Genomic DNA, 20,881 nt, shown 5'->3' on the forward strand with positions numbered 1-20,881 from the left:
CGAGTCACTTAGTGAAGGTTTTGTCCTCCTTTCTATACTTCGTCATCCTCTTGTCCTCTGATAACTGAAGTACTACTCAAATACATTGGAGAGAAGTAAGGGAAACTTCTAAACTCTTGATAGAGTCACAGACTATTAGCACTAACCTGAACTGGGATGAGCTGGGAAAAACATGGGTGCTGGTAAAATATGCTATCACACAAAGGCAGACACCAAATGTGACAGCTAACTTCTGTGTCAACTTGGCTAGACTATGGTACCCAGCTGTTCGGTCAAATACAAGCCTAGATGCTGCTGTGAAGGTATTTCATAGATGTAATTAACATTTATAATCAGTTAAGCAAAAGAGATTACCCTCAACAATGTGGATGAACCTCATCCAATCAACTGAAAGCCTTGAGGAAAGCAAGATTTCCTGAAGAAGAAAGATTTCAGCCTCAAGACTGTATCACAGAAATTCCGCCTGAGTTTCCAGCCTGTTGGCCTGCCCTACAGGCTTCAAACTTGCCAGTTCCCACAATCATGTGAATCAATTCCTTAAAATAAATTCCTCCATTTTCCCCTCTCACTTTCACTCCCTCTCCCCACCCCCATACATATACATATGGTTGGCCGTAACATCTTATGGAAAAAATCCAGATGAACTTTTTGGCCAACCTAAAATATATGCTTCCTATTCGTTCTGTTTCTCTGAAGGACCATGTCTGAGATACCAACACTGATACAGACTTACATGGATTATGCATAACAGTCTCAAGGAAAAATGAAGTCGTCCTTTGTGTTCAGAAATGTTAAATGTATAAGCTTTTAGGGAATGTGCTTCAAACCCCAAATGATATAAGAACTACAAAACCTATCTGAGGTGAGATGACATTCCCAGTGCCTAATTCATGAGAAACTTGAATTAAAGCAAATGCATACTAGAACCTATGAAAGCTTAGGAACACCTATGGAACTTGAGTTGGAACTTGGACTTGGAACACCTATGAATTTCTTTCTCTTTATGTTAAAGCACATTCTTCTGAAATGACAATTGTGTGCCAACCACAGTCTACTCTTAACCCAAAAAGCAAGGACAAATAGGTGAGGGGGGGGGGATTCATTCTCAAGCACAATGTAATATATGTTCCCTGCTGATTTAAGAAATAGTATCAGCTTCAGGATACAGATGAAATAAAAATGACAACTTCATGAAGTCAGCAGCTGCTGTTTATTGATCACGTATGCTGCGCTGACAGGAAGTGTTGTTAGGAGAAGGCACTTGCGGCGCTGGAGGAGGCTGGCCTCCATCACCTTCCTGGCCTCTGCCATCATCAGAGAGGGCTGAGCCCAGCAGAGAGGGAAGCCAGCGTGCATCAGCGCTTCGTGAAACTGTTACAGGAACAACAACCCTACGAAGCTGGCACTGCAATTATCATGACTATTCCCACATGAGGAAACAAGACGTGAGAGATTGAGCAATTTGCTCAAGTTCACAAAACTGTCTGAGACCTAAGAACTCAGACTCTGAAATCAGGCTACTGGATTTGAATCCTGGTGTCACCAGTCATTAACAGTGAGTCCATTTTATCAAGGTTTCTGTGTTCCAGTTCCTCATCCGTAAAGTAGATAAGGAACTAAACCCATAGGGTGTGTGAAAAGATCAGATGAGACATGTGCTTAAAGAGATTTGAACAGTGCCTGGAACTTATCAAAGGCCCATTATTTACTTTTAATGCAATTTATTGTTATTCCAAATTCTTCCTGTGATGTCATAGGCATTTAGCAAGTATCTTTCTAAACACTTCTTTTCTTGTAGTGAAAATATTCCCCTAAGGACCCTGTCTTTCCCATCTTCCCACTACAGCCTACACAGGCAAAGCAGAGTGAAGCTGTTATTTAATCAGCATCCAAGTTTTGAAAGGGCTTCCCTTGGGGTTCAGCTGGTAAAGAAAGTGCACTTGGGTTCAATCCCTGGGTTGGGAAGATCCCCTGGAGAAGGGAATGGCTACCCACTCCAGTATTCTGGCCTAGAGAATTCCAGGGACTGTATAGTCCAAGGAATTGCAAAGAGTCGGACATGACTGAGCAACTTTCACTTTCACTGGAAAGACCCAGGAATGCTGCATTAGAAGAAATGAATGAATCCATAGATTGCATTTTCAAGACCACTTAGGTCATTGGAAAAGCATGTGTAACCATGAATCCATCTTCCTTTTCACTCAGACCTCAGATGATCACACCAGTTCCAGGTACTCGCTTCAACCCAGGGTGGCTCTAAAACTCCCTCCATTCTTACACCAGGCATTAAGTTCTTCCCCACACCTCAACTATTTCCTCAATGACCCTAGACTCCAGAATAGTCCATTATACCTTTTAACAGCTTTCAATCACTGGGCCTAGCTCACACAACTCTAAACAGAATGTCCTAAAAACATGGAATATTTTTTCATTTTCATTTGTAGAAACATGACTTTTCAATATGTTAATTAAAAACTAAATTTCTGGGCCCAGGGAGCATTCCTGAATTTGTTCACAGATCTGAGTTCCCTCCAGTATGCCACTTCCAGGAAGGAGAGCTAGCTTTATTCCTCTGTGTATAGCCCCTCCACTGAGCACAATTACTGAGTGTCAGCTGACTTCATTAGTGAACAACCTTGAATACTTACTTATCCTGAAGAAAATTTCTCTCCCCATGATTTGAGATATCCCAGTTAGGATGAGAGGTCTTGAGAAAACAATATTTAAATGACATTCACTACAAAACCCCCATAATGTTGAAGCTTATTAGTTCACTGGAACCAAACTACAAAGACTTCCCTAGTGGCTCAGATGGTAAAGAATCCGCCTGCAACACAGGAGACCCGGGTTTGCTCTCTGGGTTGGGAAGATGCCCTAGCGAAGGGAAGAGCAATCCACTCCAGTAATCTTGCCTGGAGAATTCCATGGACAGGGGAGCCTGGCAGGCTACAGTTTATGAGGTAGCAAAAAGTTGGACATGACTGAGCAACTTTCACTTTCAATCGACAAAGAAAAATTTTCTTCATCTAGGCATTTTCAAAAAGCTTCCTTATATTAATGTCCCCATAGAGTCTATAATTTATGGTTAATTTTAAACAAAATGAGCCCTTTACCAAGGCCTAGATAGATAGCCATATATTTTCCAGGTCTAAAACTTTAGGAATCAATTCCTATAGTATCATAAAATTGCTTTATGAAGAAAGGGATACTAGAGTTCCTCGATCACTAAAACTGGATAAAGCCATAAAGTCCAAAGAAATAACACTGTAAAGTAAATTTTACAGATTTTCCATGTTACCACTGCAATTCTGTCACTTTATAATCCTCTCTTCCAATCTAACACACTCTGCAAAAGAAATAGTCTTAAAACAGTTTTTCACTAGAATGTAGATTAAAGGATTAGATTATGACAAACCTAAAAAGCAACTTAAATGGCTTTTAATATTTCTAATAATAAGTGAATAAAGTGTTCTTGCAGATATACAGTGCCTCCTCCCCCAGACATGCTGAAGTGATAGCAAGGTGCTTCAAAAAAACAACAACAACTATTTAACTTGGTTAAGTATTTATTAAATATTTGTTTAATGCTAAAAATAAACAATGACTACATCCCTCATGAGTACTCAGATTGCTGGGGAAACATTATATGATATTCTATAATAGTTTATCAACTGTCGACATAATTTTTTTATCTGAATGTTATAATAACCCTATTTTAACTGTTGATTTATTCATCTCATTTTAAATCTCCTTGGCTTGTTAGGCCAAAAATGAGAAAGGAGGAATAAAATAACCCCAAAGTTGTGCTTTCAAGTTACAAAATAGGAAGCAGAATATAATGTGTTTTTATAATTAAAATATATTTCTGTGCATGATCATTCCTGGTTAGGGATTCTTGGTGATTTTTTGTCTCTTTCCTTTATCCTTATTCTTACTTTTTGTTATTTCAATAGCAAAATATATGTAACTTACGTGATCTTTTAAAGTTAATTTCAAAATATAAGACAGAAAAAACAAAACTATGGTACCCTTTTCTCTACAAACCATAGGTAGAAAGCAACCAAGTTTTGAAGCTGAACTGGCATGGGGGGAGGGGAGTTAAATAAAAGCACCCAACAAATACCTAACAGTGAGCCATTTACCTAAACCTTTGTGTTATTCCCAAACATTTCTTCTTGTACTCAGTAAGATTTTAAAACTGTCTCTCTATTTGTCCTTGAGTGCCATGAAAAGACTGCAGTATTCCACTGGGCCTCCTGTCTCCATTTCTGGAAGTTCATTTTCCTGACAAGTCTGGTTTTCAGGAAAGATAATCCATATATAAGGGTTCTTTGACCCAGCTCCAATTCGGACACAGAAATAATGGTTCCTGTTTGTCAAGGAACCATAAAGAAACGAATCAATAACTTTCATAAGGTTATTTCAGAGTTCAATTCTTTCCCCAAGTGCCCTTCCTCAGACAGCTTAGATAAACAACACCTTTTTCATTTGGTCTGATTTTTAAGTTCATGTGAAACTCTTTATCCACCCCCAAATAAAAGGGAGCAGAGGACACTTATTGTTAAGAAAAGATAAGAGTCCTTGTATTTACGTTAAATTCCCCCCTTGCAGGAAGAACAAACACAAGCCAAAGGCAAACAAAACAGAAAATGGTGAACCCCTTCCTGCTTGAGACCTATTTTTAAAATTTGTTCTTGTTGTTTCGGGTCTAAGTTGTGTCCAACTCTTTTGTGACCCCCATGGACTGAAGTGTACTAGGCTCCTCTGTCCATGGGATTTCCCAGGCAAGAATACTGGAGTGGGTTACCATTTCCTTCTCTAGAGGATCTTCCCAGCCCAGGGATTAGATCTACAACTTCTGAATTGACAGGTGTGTTCTTTACCATTGAACCACCAGGGAAGCCTTGCTCCACACAATACACCCTTATGGAGTTTGTTCTGCACACCAAGGACTGAAGTAGTTTCACACTGTAGCATTCTGGAGTGATTAGCTTGTACCTGATCTCCTCCTGCTGTTGTCTTAAAATGATAAAGTTGAAGGAATCAATCATAAGAAGATCAATTTAGATACAAGAACAACATCATGAACCACAGATGAAAAGATAGCTTCTTTATATAACTGCAAATGTCTTTGTTCAGTCGGCTGACAAGAAACCCTGAAAAGCACAGCAAGTTACCATCATGTTCTTGTACACATGTCTTCTTAGAATAGTGAGCTAGCACTGGTGGAGGAGCAGAAAGGAAAGGAAAGGGAACAAGCTACTACCACGGGCCAGTACTTCTCCAGATCTCCCACACACTCAGCATCTCAGGGGCCCTCCCAGCATCTCGTGGACAAAGCATCACTACGCTACTTCTTCATTGATGGAACAAGGTGTGAAAAGGCTGAGTGAATTGTCCAGAACTCATCTAGTAATGGGTGGATCTGGGATTCAAATCCATCCTTTTTTCTTCTAGGCTGTACTGTTATCATGTAATATTAATAATGATTAATGATTTATTACATATACATAATTATTACATATATATATATATATATATATATATATACACATATATATATGCCTTATTTGGGGGCTTCCCAGGTAGCTCCAGTGGTAACGAACGCACCTGCCAATGCAAGTAGACCTAAGAGATGCAGGTTTGATCCCTGGGTTGGAAAGATCCCCTGGAGGAGGGTATGGCAACCCACTCCAGTATTCTTACCTGGAGAATCCCACGGACAGAGGAGCCTGGCAGGCTACAGTCAATAGAGTCAGAGCTGAACACAACTGAAGTGACTTAGTATGTACCTATACATGCCTTATTTTATGTATGTAGTGTGTGTATAGATAGATAGATAGATACTAGAGAGTAGTCTTACCATTTCAAATCACTCTTGCACTTTCTCACTTTAATAGGCCAATAAGATGGGATAAACTACGGCAGTGCTGCTAATTTTCAGGGGAAAAGACTGCCAGGTTAAGTGACGCACCTGCCTAACAGACTCCCCTGTGCCTCCAACAGCACACTCCCACCCCCTCTTCATCTAATTTTCACACATCCTCCAAGTCTCAGCTGAAACATCACCTCTTCAGGGAGACCTTCTCTGCCTCCTTAACTAAGTCAGTGTTTCCCTGTCTCACGTTCCCAAAGTTCCCCCTGCTTCCATAAAGCCACTCTTATTTCTCCAAGTTCTTTTGGCACAGTAAAGAAAAATAAAAAAGAGGGCATCTTCTGGATTTCAGATGCTTTGGCACGTTCACATCTTTCATATGTCTTCCCAAAATATTTTGAGATACGTACTATCATCATCTCTATTTCACAGATAAGGAAAGCAAGAGTCCGAGAGTCTAGGTAATATTCCCAAAGCTTGTAAGTGACTGTCAGTTCAGTCACTCAGTCATGTCCAACTCTTTGCAACCCCATGGACTGCAGCACAAGAGGCTTCCCTGTTCATCACCAATTCTCGGAGCTTACTCAAACTCATGTCCATTGAGTCGCTGATGTCATCCAACCATCCCATCCTCTGTCGTCCCCTTCTCCTCCTGCCTTCAATCTTTGCCCAGCATCAGGGTCTTTTCAAATGAAGCAGTTCTTCCCATCAGGTGGCCAAAGTATTGGAATTTCAGCTTCAGCATCGGTCCTTCCAGTGAATATTCAGGACTGATTTCCTTTAGATTGACTGGTCGTATCTCCTTGCAGTCCAAGGGACTCTCAAGAGTCTCCTCCAATACCACAGTTCAAAAGCATCAATTCTTCAGTGCTCAGCTTTCTTTATGGTCCAACTCTTACATCCATACATGACTACTGGAAAAACCATAGCTTTGACTAGACAGACCTTTGTTGGCAAAGTAATGTCCCTGTTTTCCAATATGCTGTCTAGGTTGGTCATAACTTTTCTTCCAAGGAGCAAGTGTCTTTTAATTTCATGGCTGTAGTCACCTTCCACAGTGATTTTGGAGCTCCCCCAAATAAAGTTTGTCCCTGTTTCCATCATTTCCCCGACCATTTGCCATGAAGTGATGGGACGGGATGCCATGATCTTCATTTGCTGAAAGTTGAGTTTTTAGCTGACTTTTTCACTCTCCTCTTTCACTTTCATCAAGAGTCTCTTTAGTTCTTCACTTTCTGCCATAAGGATGGTGTCATCTGCATATCTGAGGGTATTGATATTTCTCCCGGCAATCTTGATTCCAGCTTGTGCTTCATTCAGCCCAGCATTTCTCATGATATACTCTGAATAGAAGTTAAATAAGCAGGGTGACAATATACAGCCTTGACGTACTCCTTTCCCTATTTGGAACCAGTCTGTTGTTCCATTTTCAGTTCTAACTATTGCTTCTTGATTTGTATACAGATTTCTCAGGAGGCAGGTCAGGTGGTCTGGTATTTCTACCTATATCTGAATCAATGTCCATTTGACTCTAAAGCTTCCATTTTCCCCACCATACCCACATCTGTACCCACAGCCTTGGTCTATGGACACAAAGTTATACAAGTTATCCAGCATATCAACTCAAGGACCAATGCCAATATGCTAAGTGCATTCTCAGTTGTGTCTCTTTGTGACTCTGTGGAGTCCCCTGCCGGGTTTTTCTGTCCATGTGATTTTCTCAGCAAGAATACTGGCGTGGGTTCCTCCAGGTGATCTTCGTGACCCAGGGATTGAACCCTCATTTCCTGTATCTCCTACATTGCAGGCAGACCCTTTACCTCTGCCACTGGGGAAGCCAATAATGTAGAGTGGATAAACTTGGGTTCAAATATTAATTCAATTACTTCCTAGCTTTGGGAACTTAGACAAATCGTTTAGCTTTTTTGAGCTTCCATTTCCTAATATATAAACTAAGGATAAGATAGGACCCAATAGGGTGACAGTGAAGATGAAATAAACCAACGTACTTACTTAGCACAGTGACTACTGCATAAAAAGCACTTAATAAATGTCAGCTATGAGTTTGATTACTTGCCACTATCTTAACCAGTTGACCACAGTATTTTCTGTGACGGAATACTTGTAGCACTTAGAGATTTATTTAGAAAATCCCTCCAGCTTCCAAGATAAGGGGAAGTTCACTTTCCTATAGTTTAAATGTTTACAAAATATTCTTCTATAGAGTGTTGTGGAAATTATACTCCTAGAGTAGTATACAAACAAAATACTCTTCAAAATGTAGAATAAAATTAAATATCCAGTGAATGTGCTTCACATTCCAAATTCTGAAGCAATGGAAACACAGGCTTAGCTCTTCTATTTTTACCCCCAGCTTCCCATTTGTTCTAACACAATCCTGTTACAGTAAAAGCCCAACCTAAGAGGACTCCAGTGGCAAAGTAACCCCCATAAATTCCTGGAGATGTTAACCACAGAAAGTTCTATAGTGAATAAAAAATCTGCTTCATATTTCCACTCAAAGTAATCCAGTTACTAGAGAGAATCTAGGATAGCTTAAGCTTGAAATTGCTTTTTTTATTCTCTCTAGCAATTCAACTCTCAAAGACTTTATTTCCTATTTCTAAAGCAAATGGAGAAAAAAATCATACATTCAAAATGTTTGCACATGAAATTAAAGTATAGCTAGACCATTATCTCTCATATTAAAATTATTTATTTTTTTGTCTTCCACCCCCCACTAGATCATTCTCATTTGTTCTATAATTAGTTGTTTACATCTATCTCCCTCCCCAAAATTGAGGATAATTTCTTTACACAGAGGTAGCTTTGCATTCTCATAGTGATTGAAACATGGCAGGCACTTAGAATGATTTTGACTGAGTTAATGAATGGATGGATGGGTGGATGGATAGATACTCCCAAATCTAAATAATTGCTAGCAATTTTGTGATGTAATTGCTGAAAGTCAAATACACAGACAATAGCACTTCACTCTCCAAGCTGCTCTTGTGGCTGTAGTAGCCCATTTCAATACGTGCTATTTGAGATCCAGCCTTCTAGACCTATGTTTCCGTCAAGACTTCTGTTCTAAAAGAGTCCTTCTATTTCTGCTTGGTGTATTCCAGCATGCCAAAGTGGCATAATAGCACTTGAAGTTATGCAGCAAAACCTTCATCCCTAACTTTTCCTTCTAGCTAGTCTCTTGGCAGTTGGTCTAGTTAAACTGGCCAACCAGTAAATGGTTGGGAGTTGTACTGGTACTCACATTCCACCAGGTAAATCCACATTCCACAATGTCTGTTGTCAGGCCCAGCCAAGGCCTTGACTCAAAGACTTCAACACTGGTGAGCGGCCTCATGATTTAACGTAGAGCATGCAGCTAAACAGGGACTATGCAACCCCAACAGGCATTTAAAATTTTGCTTTGAAGAATAAAGGTTAGGGTGTTACTGGCATTTAATAGACAAGGATCATAAATTCCAGATGTCTTGTAATAAGCAAGACATTTCAGCACCTAGAAAACTATCCCACTTTCACATGAATTTCAAGTGTCCCACAAAACATTCACAGCAATGAAAAATCTGTTTATAGTTAACTGATTATATATCTCAACTGTTCCTGTTTTACACATAAAGACTTTATTGAGTGCCAATAATATACAGTGAATTGTCCAGGAAATTAACTAACATGTAACTCAAACAAAGATTTTAGTTTTTTTTGTTTAGAATTTAATGAAGATAACAGAAGACGATCAGAACATATATTGGAGATTTTATAAAACCTATGAATATTTCATCATATAACCAATATCTATAAGGACAGTTAATTTCAAACTGCAAAACAGAAAACAAACATATGAGATTAATTTTGCTTAACTGCAGCCTGGATATAACACACATACACACACATACACAACAATAACAACAACAACAACCAGAAGGATAAGTAGTAGAAAATCCCCAAGTGAAACATTAAGAACAAAAAGCATGGAAACCATGGAAAAGAGAGTGGGAGACACAAGGAACATGACACAAGGTTTGATATATGGGCAACTGAGTCCTGAGAAAGAAATAACAGAAAATAAGCAGAAACAAACTTTTCAAGAAATAATAGCCAAGAATTTCTCCAAACAGAAGAAAAACATCACGCCATAGATTCAAGAAGTACTATGTACTTATAAGTAGAATACACATAAAGAAAACACTTAAGAACATCAGGGTAAAACTCCAAAAATTCCACAGCAAAGAGAAAAAAATTTTTTCCTCCAACTTGTCCCTACTTTCTCCACCCCAGTCTTGATAACCACCTTTCTACTGTAAGTTTCTATAAGTTTGCCTTAAAAAAAAATGCAGCATATAGCTAATATCACGCAGTCTTTCCTCATGTGGCTTATTTCACATAACACAATGCCCTCCAGATTCATCCATACTGTTGCAAACTTAGAATTTCCTTCCTTTTCAAAGCTGAACAATATTCACTGTATTTATATATGCTATATTATCTTTATCCATTCATTCATCAAAAGACATTTAGGTTGATTTCATAAAGAAAAATCTTCAAAGCCAGAGAGGAATTAATTTCAAAGATTAATACTAAAACTGACAGCTAACTACTGACCAGAAAAAAAAAAGGTGAAAGGCAGAAAACAAATATTTAAAGAAAGAAACAAAACAATCATCAACTTAGGACTGTATACCTAACAAAAATATCCTTGAACAATGAAAATGAGATAAAGATATTTTAAATTAATAAAATGTGTGAGAATTTGTCACCTACAAACTCAAACTAAAGAAATGAAAATATTAAATAAATTCTGCAGACAAAAAGAAAATGATTCTAGATGGAAACACAGTAATGTAAGAAGGAATTTAGAGTAATCAAAACATCAAATATGCAAGCAACATAAATAAATAACTGTACAAAACAAAATGTTGACATCTTGTGAGATTTGAAATATATGTAAGTTTAAAATGCCTAATAAAAATAACAAGATAGTAGAGGAATAAATAAAGCTGAAATGTTTCAAGGTTCTAGTGTTAGTTGGGAGGAGAAAAATAAAATGATTACTACTGTAATTTCTAGGATAACCATTAAAGAAATAAAGCATGTATAACTAAAAAGCTAATGTGAAATTAGATACACACAAAAAGGATTAGATCCAAAAGACAGAGAAAAAAGAGAAAAAAAAGAACAGAAGTGACAAATAGGAAACAAATAGCAATATTAAATATAAACCTTAAATTATGAGCGATTACAGGCTTCCCTGGTGGCTCAGATGGTAAAGAATCTGCCTGCAAGGTGGGAAACCTGCATTTGATCCCTGGGTTGGGAAGATCACCTGAGAAGGGAATGGCAACCCACTCCAGTATTCTTGCCTGGAGAATTCCATGGACAGAGCAGCCTGGTGGGCTACAGTCCATGGGGTTGGAAAGAGTTGGATATGACTGAGTGACTAAGCACACAGCATATGAACAATTACATTGACAAAAAATGTTAAAGGATAAAGACTGTCAGACTAGGTGAAAAACAGAGCAGTGGATACAATAATACTGAGAGCCTTTATTATAAAATATCAGCTGAATTTCCCAAAATAAAACCCCATATGTAGATATGTATCTGTGTTGTTCAGTCTCTCAGTTCAGTTCAGTTCAGTCGCTCAGTCGTGTCCAACTCTTTGCGACCCCATGAACCGCAGAACGCCAGGCCTCCCTGTCCCTCACCAATCCCGGAGTCTACACAAAACCGTGTCCATTGAGTCGGTGATGCCATCCAATCATCTGATCCTCTATCATCCCCTTCTCCTCCTGCCCTCAATCTTTCCCAGCATCAGGATCTTCTGCAATGAGTCAGCTCTGCGCATTAGGTGGCCAAAGTATTGGAGATTCATCTTCAACAACAGTCCTTCCAATGAACACCCAGGACTGATCTCCTTTAGGATGGACTGGTTGAATCTCCTTGCAGTCCCAGGGACTCTTCAAGAGTCTTCTCCAACACCACAGTTCAAAAGCATCAATTCTTCTGCACTCAGCTTTCTTTATACTCCAACTCTCACATCCATACATGACCACTGCAAAAACCATAGTCTTGACTAGATGGACATTTGTTGGCAAATATCTCTGCTTTTTATCTCTGCTTTTTAAAATACTGTCTAGCTTGGTCATAACTTTCCTTCCAAGGAGTAAGTGTCTTTTAATTTCATGGCTGCAATCACCATCTGCAGTAATTTTGGAGCCCAGAAAAATAAGGTCAACCACTGTTTCCACTGTTTCACCATTTGCCATGAAGTGATGGGACCAGATGCCCTGATCTTAGTTTTCTGAATGTTGAGTTTTAAGCCAACTTTTGCACTCTCCTCTTTCACTTTCATCAAGAGGCTCTTTAGTTCTTCTTCACTTTCTGCCATAAGGGTGGTGTCATCTGTGTATCTAAGGTTATTGATATTTCTCCCGGCAATCTTGATTCCAGCTTGTGCTTCCTCCAGCCCAGCCTTTCTCATGATGTACTCTGCATATAAATTAAATAAGCAGGGTGACAATATACAACCTTGATGTATCCTTGTTGTTCAGTCTCTCACTCATGTCCAAATCTTTGCAACCCCATGGACTGCAGCATGCCAGCCTTCCCTGTCTTTCACCATCTCCTGGAGTTTCGTCAAACTCAGGTCCATTGGGTCAGTGATGCCATCAAATCATCTCATCCTCTGTCATCCCCTACTCCTCCTGCCCTCAATCTTTCCCAACATCAGAGTCTTTTCCAATGAATCAGCTCTTCACATCAGGTGTCCAGAGTATTGCGCTTCACTTCAGTATCTGTCCTTCCAATAAATATTCAAGATTGATTTCCCTTAGGATTGACTGGTTTGATCTCCTTGCTGTCCAAGGGGCTCTCAAGAGTCTTCTCCAGCACCATAGTTCAAAAGTATCAATTCTTCGCCATTCAGCCTTCTTTATGATCTAATTCTTGCATTCATATATGACTACTGGAAAAACCATAGCTTTGACTATACAGACCTTTGTTGGCAAAGTGATGTCTCTGCTTTTTAATACACTCTCCAGCTGTCACAGCTTTTTTTCCAAGGAACAGAAATCTTTTAATTTCATGGCTGCAGGCACCAACTGCAGTGATTTTAGAGACCAAGAAAATAAAGTCTGTTACTGTTTCCATCGTTTTCCCACCTACTTGCCATGAAGTGATGGAACTGGATGCCATGATCTTAGTTTTTTGAATGTTGAGTTTTAAGCCAGCTTTTTCATTCTCCTCTTTCACCTTCATCAAAAGTCTCTTTAGTTCCTCTTAGCTTTCTGCCAGTAGGGTGGTGTCTTCTAGATATCTGAGGTTATTGATATTTCTCCCAGGATTCTTTTTTTTTTTTTTTTTTTTTTTAAATTTTTTTATTTTTCAGTGGGTTTTGTTATACATTGATGTGAATCAGCCATAGAGTTACACGAATTCCCCATCCCGGTCTCCCATTCCACCTCCCTCTCCACCCGATTCCTCTGGATCTTCCCAGCCCAACAGGCCCGAGCACTTGACTCATGCCTCCCACCTGGGCTGGTGGTCTGTTTCACCACAGAAAATATACATGCTGTTCTTTCGAAACATCCCACCCTCCCCTTCTCCCACAGAGTTCAAAAGTCTGTTCTGTACTTCTGCGTCTCTTCTTCTGCCCTGTATATAGGGCCATTGTTACCATCTTTCTAAATTCCGTATATATGTGTTAGTATACTGTAATGTTCTTTATCTTTCTGGCTCACCTCACTCTGTATAATGGGCTCCAGTTTCATCCATCTCATTAGAACTGATTCAAATGAATTCTTTTTAACGGCTGAGTAATATTCCATGGTGTATATGTACCACAGCTTCCTTATCCATTCATCTGCTGATGGGCATCTAGGTTGTTTCCATGTCCTTCTCCCAGGATTCTTGATTCCAGCTTGTAAGTCATCCAGCCCAGCACATTGCATGATGTACTCTGCGTTAAGTTAAATAAGCAGGGTGACAATATACAGCCTTGACATACTCCTTTCCCCATTTGGAACCAGTCTGTTTTTCCATGTCTGGTTCTAACTGTTGCTTCTTGACCTGAACACAGGTTTTGCAGGAGTCAGGTAAGATGGTCTGGTATTCCCATCTCTTGAAGAATTTTTCACAGTTTGTTGTGATCCACACAGCCAAAGGTTTAACATAGTCAATAAGGCAGAAGTAGATATTTTTCTGGAATTCTCTTGCTTTTTCTATGATCCAGCAGATGATGGCAATTTGATCTCTGGTTCCTCTGCCTTTTCTAAATCCAGATTGTACATCTAGAAGTTCTTGATTCACATATTGTTGAAGCCTAGCTTGAAGGATTTTGAGCATTACCTCACTAGCATGTGAAATGAGCACAATGTAAGTTAGTCTGAACATTCTTCGGCATGGCCCTTCTTTGGGATTAGAATGAAAACTGATTTTTTCCAGCCCTGAGATCACTGCTGAGTTTTCCAATTTGCTGGCATCAGATATATGTATATTTGTATGTATTTATACTTCTTTGTCAATCAAAATAAGATTTTAGAGACTAATTCCTTTAAGAATTCAACTCACCAAGAACTTATTGGGGATTCTTCATTGTTGGATACAATATGCAAGTATGGAAAAAATACAGCCCAAACCAGAGACAGAAGAATACAACCCAGTCCCTAATATTTGCCCTTGAACTTGAAATACAATCAAAGAAGCAAGAGATTTGAAAGAACTACACAACAAAAGACAAGAAGTGAAGGAAAAACCTAGTGTAGAAAAAGAACACTAGACAGAGTCAGAACCTGCTTTGACCAAGTAGGGTAGACAAGCAACTTGCATGGGTCTCAGATTCCTCTTCCATAAAATTCAGAGATCAGACTATATATCCATAATCTAGAAATGAGTTTTGGGACCAAAAAATCCTGGGCTGGAATTCAGCTCCCTGCCTTAATAATTACAAAACCTTAAGCAAGACAATTATCCCAACTCAACCTCAGTTTCCTTTTACATAAAGAGAATAAAGATAATAAAATCTACCCAGGAGGATAAATTAGGTAAAACATTTGCATTTCTTGGCACAGTGCCCAGAAATTACAGCGTAGAGCAGTGCCTCCCACTTCTGCAACTTTAGACCTTCCTGTACCCAGATAAATCTCTCCATGACCTCTGCTACTCAAAGGAATCATCACTATACCCCGTGCAGAATTTATAAAATAGCCCATTGGTTGTTGGATTTTTTTCTCTCTTGTGTGTGTTTCATGACCAAGTTCATCAGTATATTTACCACTCTTCATTATGTGCAAGCAAGTTAGAAATCAAACATTTCAAAATATGATACCATAGAGAGAAATGTTTTTTTAAAAATTGATTTATTGAACTTAATATTAACTTAAAGTTAACTTAAGTTAACTTTATTTAATTTAACTTATTTAACTTAATGCAGAGTACAGTTTCTCAAACCCCCCTTTAAAATGTCCAGTACACAAAGTCACTACTTACTAAGCAACTAATACCACATATATACGGTGGTGTGATCACTCACCTAAAGCCAGACATCCTGAAGTCTGAAGCCAAGTGGGCCTTAGGAAGCATCACTACGGACAAAGCTAGAAGAGGTGATGGAATTCCAGCTGAGCTATTTCAAATCCTAAAATATGATGCTCTTAAAGTGCCACACTCAATATGCCAGCAAATTTGAAAAATTCAGCAATGGACACAAGCCTGGAAAAGTTCAGTTTTCATTCCATTCCAAACAAAGGCAATGCCAAGGAATGTTTAAGCTACTGCACAATTGCACTCATCTTACACACTGGCAAAATAATGCTCAAAATTCTCCAAGCCAGGTTTCAACAGTATGTGAACCGTGAACTTCCAGATATTCAAACTGGATTTAGAAAAGGCAGAGGAACCAGAGATCAAATTTCCAATATCTGCTGGATCATAGAAAAAGCAAGAGAATTCCAGAAAAATATCTACTTCTGCTCTATTGATCACACCAAAGCCTTTGACTATGTGGATCACAACAAACTGTGAAAAATTCTTCAAGAGATGGGAATACCAGACCATCTTACCTGACTCCTGAGAAATCTGTACGCAGGTCAAGAAGCAACAGCTACAACCAGACATGGAACAATGGACTGGTTCCAAACAGGGAAAGGAGTACATCAAGGCTGTATATTGTCATCCTGCTTATTTAACTTATATGCAGAGTACATCATGAGAAATGCCAGGCTGGATGAGGCACAAGCTGGAATCAAGACTGCTGGGAGAAATATCAATAACCTCAGATATGCAGATGACACCACCCTTATGGCAGAAAGTGAAGAAGAACTAAAGAGCCTCTTGATGAAAGTGAAAGAGGAGAGGGAAAAAATTGGTTAAAAAGTCAACATTCAGCAAATGAAGATCATGGCATCCAGTTCCATCACTTCATGGCAAATAGATGGGGAAATAATGGAAACAGGGACAGACTTTATTATGGGGGGCTCCAAAATCACTGCAGATGGTGACTGCAGCCATGAAATTAAAAGACACTTGCTCCTTGCATGAAAAACTATGACAAACCTAGAAGGCATATTAAAAAGCAGAGACATTACTTTGCTGACAAAGGTCTGTCTAGTCAAAGCTACAGTTTTTCCAGTAGTCATGTATGGATGTGAGAGTTGGACCATAAAGAAAGCTGAGCGCCGAAGAATTGATGCTTTTGAACTGTGGTACTGGAGAAGACTCTTGAGAGTCCCTGGGACTGCAAAGAGATCCAGCCAGTCAATCTAAAGAGATCAGTCCCAAATATTCATTGGAAGGACTGACGCCGAAACTGAAGCTCCAATACTTCGGCAACCTAATGCAAAGAACTGACTCCTTGGAAAAGACCCTAATGTTGGACAAGATTGAAGGCAGGAAGAGAAAGGGATGACAGTGGATGAGATGGCTGGAGGGCATCACCAACTCGATGGACATGAGTTTGAGCAAGTTCCGAGAATTGGTGATAGGCAAGGAAGCCTGGCGTGCTACAGTCCATGGGGTCAAACAGAGTCATTTATGATTTAGCGACTAGAAACAACAAATCTGTGAATTCATAAAACATTTAATCCCCACAAAGATCCTATAAATGAGTTATTACTGCTCTTGTTTTATAAGTAAAAATTTTTTTAAAAAAAACTCCAGAAACTTAAAGAGAGTATTTGGTCAGTAATTGTACAATTGATGAAGCCAGGTTTTGAAGCCAAGCCTGCTTGGTTTCAAGAACCAAGGTCTTTCAACTGAAAAATTTTGGTTCTGATGAGAACAGTTCTCAACAGGTTTGAGCAAAACTGATCAACAGATCTAATTGGCTTTGGCTGCTGTTGCCACCCCCACCACATCCTTGCAGTTGGCAAGGATTTCGAGGAGGGAGGGAATCAGAGACCAACAAGGCAGCTAGCCTTCCCTCGGCAATCTTATCCTCCACATCTTGAGATGTGAGACTTCTAAGGAAACAAAACCAGCTTCTCCTCTGGCTATGTTTCAGGAAGCTTTCTATAAAGCCACATGGCATAATAAAATAATAATGTTATGGCAACAAAACTGTACTAGACAACACTGCTCAAAGCAACATTCTTAATCTCGGCAAGTGAGGAGAATTTAATAATTACTTAGCTGTGACTATTTCCAGTTCCTGGGTTCATAGTGGAAATGTTCTTCTATATTTCTAAGGCAGAGACAGTAAATAGGTTTTATCACTTACATAAGCTGTGGAAAAAAAGTGATTTAAAATAGGAGGAAGATCCTGAAGTTCTGTCCAGGTAGGTTAAATGAGGAAAATTACTATTGTCTGTCGCATGATCAGGGTTCAGTTATAGAAAGGACCGGAAGTAACCTGCGCCATATGTCCTCTGATGCTGGAGCCAGCATTATGTACCCTAAAATACTGTTCACACTGTTACTTGATCTGTGAATTAAATCATAAAAGAAAGGCAAAGGAAAAAAACCCAAAACTGGCTGAGCAAAAAGCACTGCGATGATCAACTTTAATGATTAATTAATCAACTACACTTTACTTTCCTTATTTTTCCATTAAGGTATTCAACATTTTCCACACATGTACACTTTCCCTTATTCATAAACAGCTTACAAAATGGGCTTCTGTTCTTCATCATCTACTGTTCCCAAGAACACCCTGGCACAGACCACAACTGGCATAGAGGTTCGCCTCTTCACCTCTGGAAACATGGATCCTACCCCCATTTCAAATCAGGAGGAAATTAACTGCCAGTTCTAATGGGAATGACATATTGACTAAGTACTTAGACCAAGCAATCCACTCCCACAGTCAGCAAAATACATGGTGGTTGTATCCTCTAACGACACAAGGATGCTTGATTAGATTTGCTTCAAGCCTCACCGTTTGCCAGGAAGGCACTGAAGAGAAGCAGGTATCGAGTGTCTCCAAGGAAGACTCTCCCAGGGTTCACTGTTAAATCCAGAAGCAGAACTCGAGGCAATTACACTTCTGGTACAATTACCAGCATCACCCACTCCCTGCCAAGCGAAGAGACTTGGCAGCTGAATAATACAGCTTTCATTTTACATTTCCACTCCAATTAGCTGACAGTACTAGTCAATTGGCTGAATTAAACAAAATGCAAGGGAAGTTGAAAGGCCTCTGTGTGATTTACAGAGCTGTGCCTTTGAGAACAATGATGAGATGAAAGGGACTGAAAAGAGAATTAGGGGACCCGTCGCAATAAAAGGGCAGGCTGCTGATGACCCACAGATGGGAAGTATGGTTTGAATGGTGCACCGGAGATAGTTCAGCTTAACACCCATCCCAACTACTGTTTGTTTGACTAATGGCAAGAGAATTACATTGCTGCCCTGTAAGGTCTGGCTGGACATATTAACATTATACAACAGAGACATGCAAAAGCAAACATTCTCCTGAGAATGTCAAGCTTCCCTCGTCCTGCCACACAGTCAACATTTACAGAGAAATTACTGAACAGGGGGCAAAGTCCCAAGTGTGCGCGCATGTGTGCGCGAGTGTGTGCACGCTCAGGCACTCCATAGCTGTTAAAGAAACAGACATTGAGTTTCCAGTGGGGCTCACAGTCTTATCAGTGAGATGCAATGCACACAGGAAACAAAGAGAATATACGATGAACAGTGGAAGGAGGTATGCTTGACTAACTTAACCATTAGAATCTGCGGATTAGTGTCAGCATCTTAGGTGAATCCCACAGAAGAGTTCTAGTAGATTTCATTGTTGTCCTCACAGGTCAGGATGGATAACTCCAAGAACTCTTCGAGAACTGAGCAGAATCAGCCAGTGCCTCAGATCCCGTAACAGTCCATACTGAACCTCAGCAAGCTCCGTGGTACTGCCCTGCTCTCCTAGATTCTTCCAGAGATTGTGTTGTTGTTCAGTCACTTAATCATGTCAGACTTTTTGCAACCCCATGGACTGCAGCACACCAGGTTACCCTCTCCTTCACTATCTCCCAGAGTTTGTTCAAACTCATGTTCATTGATGCCATCCAACCATCCCATCCTCTGTTGCCCCCTTCTCTTCCTGCTCTCAATCTTTCCCAGTTCCAGTGAGTCGGCTCTTTGCATCAGTGGCCAAAGTATTAGAGCATCAGCTTCAGCATCAGTCCTTCCAATGAATATTCAGGGTTGATTTCCTTTCCTTTAGGATTGACTGGTTTGATCTCCTTGCGGTCCAAGGGACTCTCAACAGTCTTCTCCACTACCATAGTTCAAAAGCATCAGTTCTTTGGTGCTCAGCCTTCTTTGTGGTCCAACTCTCACATCTGCACATGAATACTGGGAAAACCATAGCTCTGACCATATATATATTCCAGGGCTTACAAGAGGTTAATGACAGCACTGCAAGACAGCCTGGGAGAGTTCTCTCTGGTTGAACTATGGATGAGTCTGAGATTTCCAGCACCCCTTGGGGGAAGGATTCCATTAACAATAGAGTACACATTATAATTTACTTCCTTACTTCCTTATAGCTTCATCCAAAATTTCAAACCTTTATCCATTTTTGGCCCTGTGATTCAGATTTAGTTTAGAGTGGGAAGGTTCTGTGATCTTGTCCCAAAGCTCAATATCAAATGTATGAAAGAGGAAGAGCTCATTCTGTGAATCAGGGATTGCTATGTTCTTCTTGGTGGCTCAAGGTCTCAAAATGCTGTAGAACCTCATGTCCATGAATCATGTTGCTTAATGCACAGCAGGTGGTTCAACATAGAATCCATTCTAAAGGTGGGAAGATGGTCATCCATGCAATTCAAAGAGGGAATTAGCAAGGATGAGATCTCTGTAGAAACAGCATTTGGGGAATAAGAGTCTTTTCCAAGACATACCAAAATATTTAGTGAGAGCCAACAGCCAACTCTTACAAATACAGCAAATAGCATTCTGTTGAGCTGCCCTGCAAAAGAATACAGCCACATTTTTGAAAGTTTCTACTTAATATACAAAAATTATTAATGACCTGGATAACCACAATGGTGTGATCACTCACCTAGAGCCAGACATCTTGGAGTGGGAAGTCAAGTGGAAGTCAAGGAAGCATCATTATGAACAAAGCTAGTGAAAAAGGGATGAATTTTCAGCTGAGCTACTTCAAATCCTAAGAGATGATTCTGTTCAAGTGCTGCATTCAATATGCCAGCAGTGGTCACAGGACTAGAAAAGTTCAGTTTTCATTCCAGTCCCAAAGAAAGGAAATGCCAAACAATGTTCAAATTATGCCACAATTGCAGGCATCTCATATGCTAGTAAAATAAAGCTCAAAATCCTCCAAGCTAAGCTTTGACAGTACATGAAACCAAGAATTTCCAGATGTACAACTGGATTTAGAAAAGGCAGAGGAACCAGAGATCAAAATGCCAACATCTGTTGCATCATAAAAAAAGCAAAAGAATTCCAGAAAATTACCTACTTTTGGTTCATTAACTATGCTAAAGCCTTTGACTGTATGGATCACAACAAACTGTGGAAAATTCTTCA

General features: G+C 39.6%; 1 protein-coding gene across 1 annotated transcript in view; it reads right to left on the reverse strand.

The window, feature by feature from the left end:
- The window catches only part of FRAS1 (Fraser extracellular matrix complex subunit 1), a 506,878-nt gene that overhangs the window by 320,023 nt on the left and 165,974 nt on the right, over positions 1-20,881 (reverse strand). The gene's annotated exons all lie outside the window — the stretch shown is intronic.

This window comes from Muntiacus reevesi, chromosome 22, assembly GCF_963930625.1.
Source record: "Muntiacus reevesi chromosome 22, mMunRee1.1, whole genome shotgun sequence".
In the NCBI taxonomy this organism is placed as follows: domain Eukaryota; kingdom Metazoa; phylum Chordata; class Mammalia; order Artiodactyla; family Cervidae; genus Muntiacus; species Muntiacus reevesi.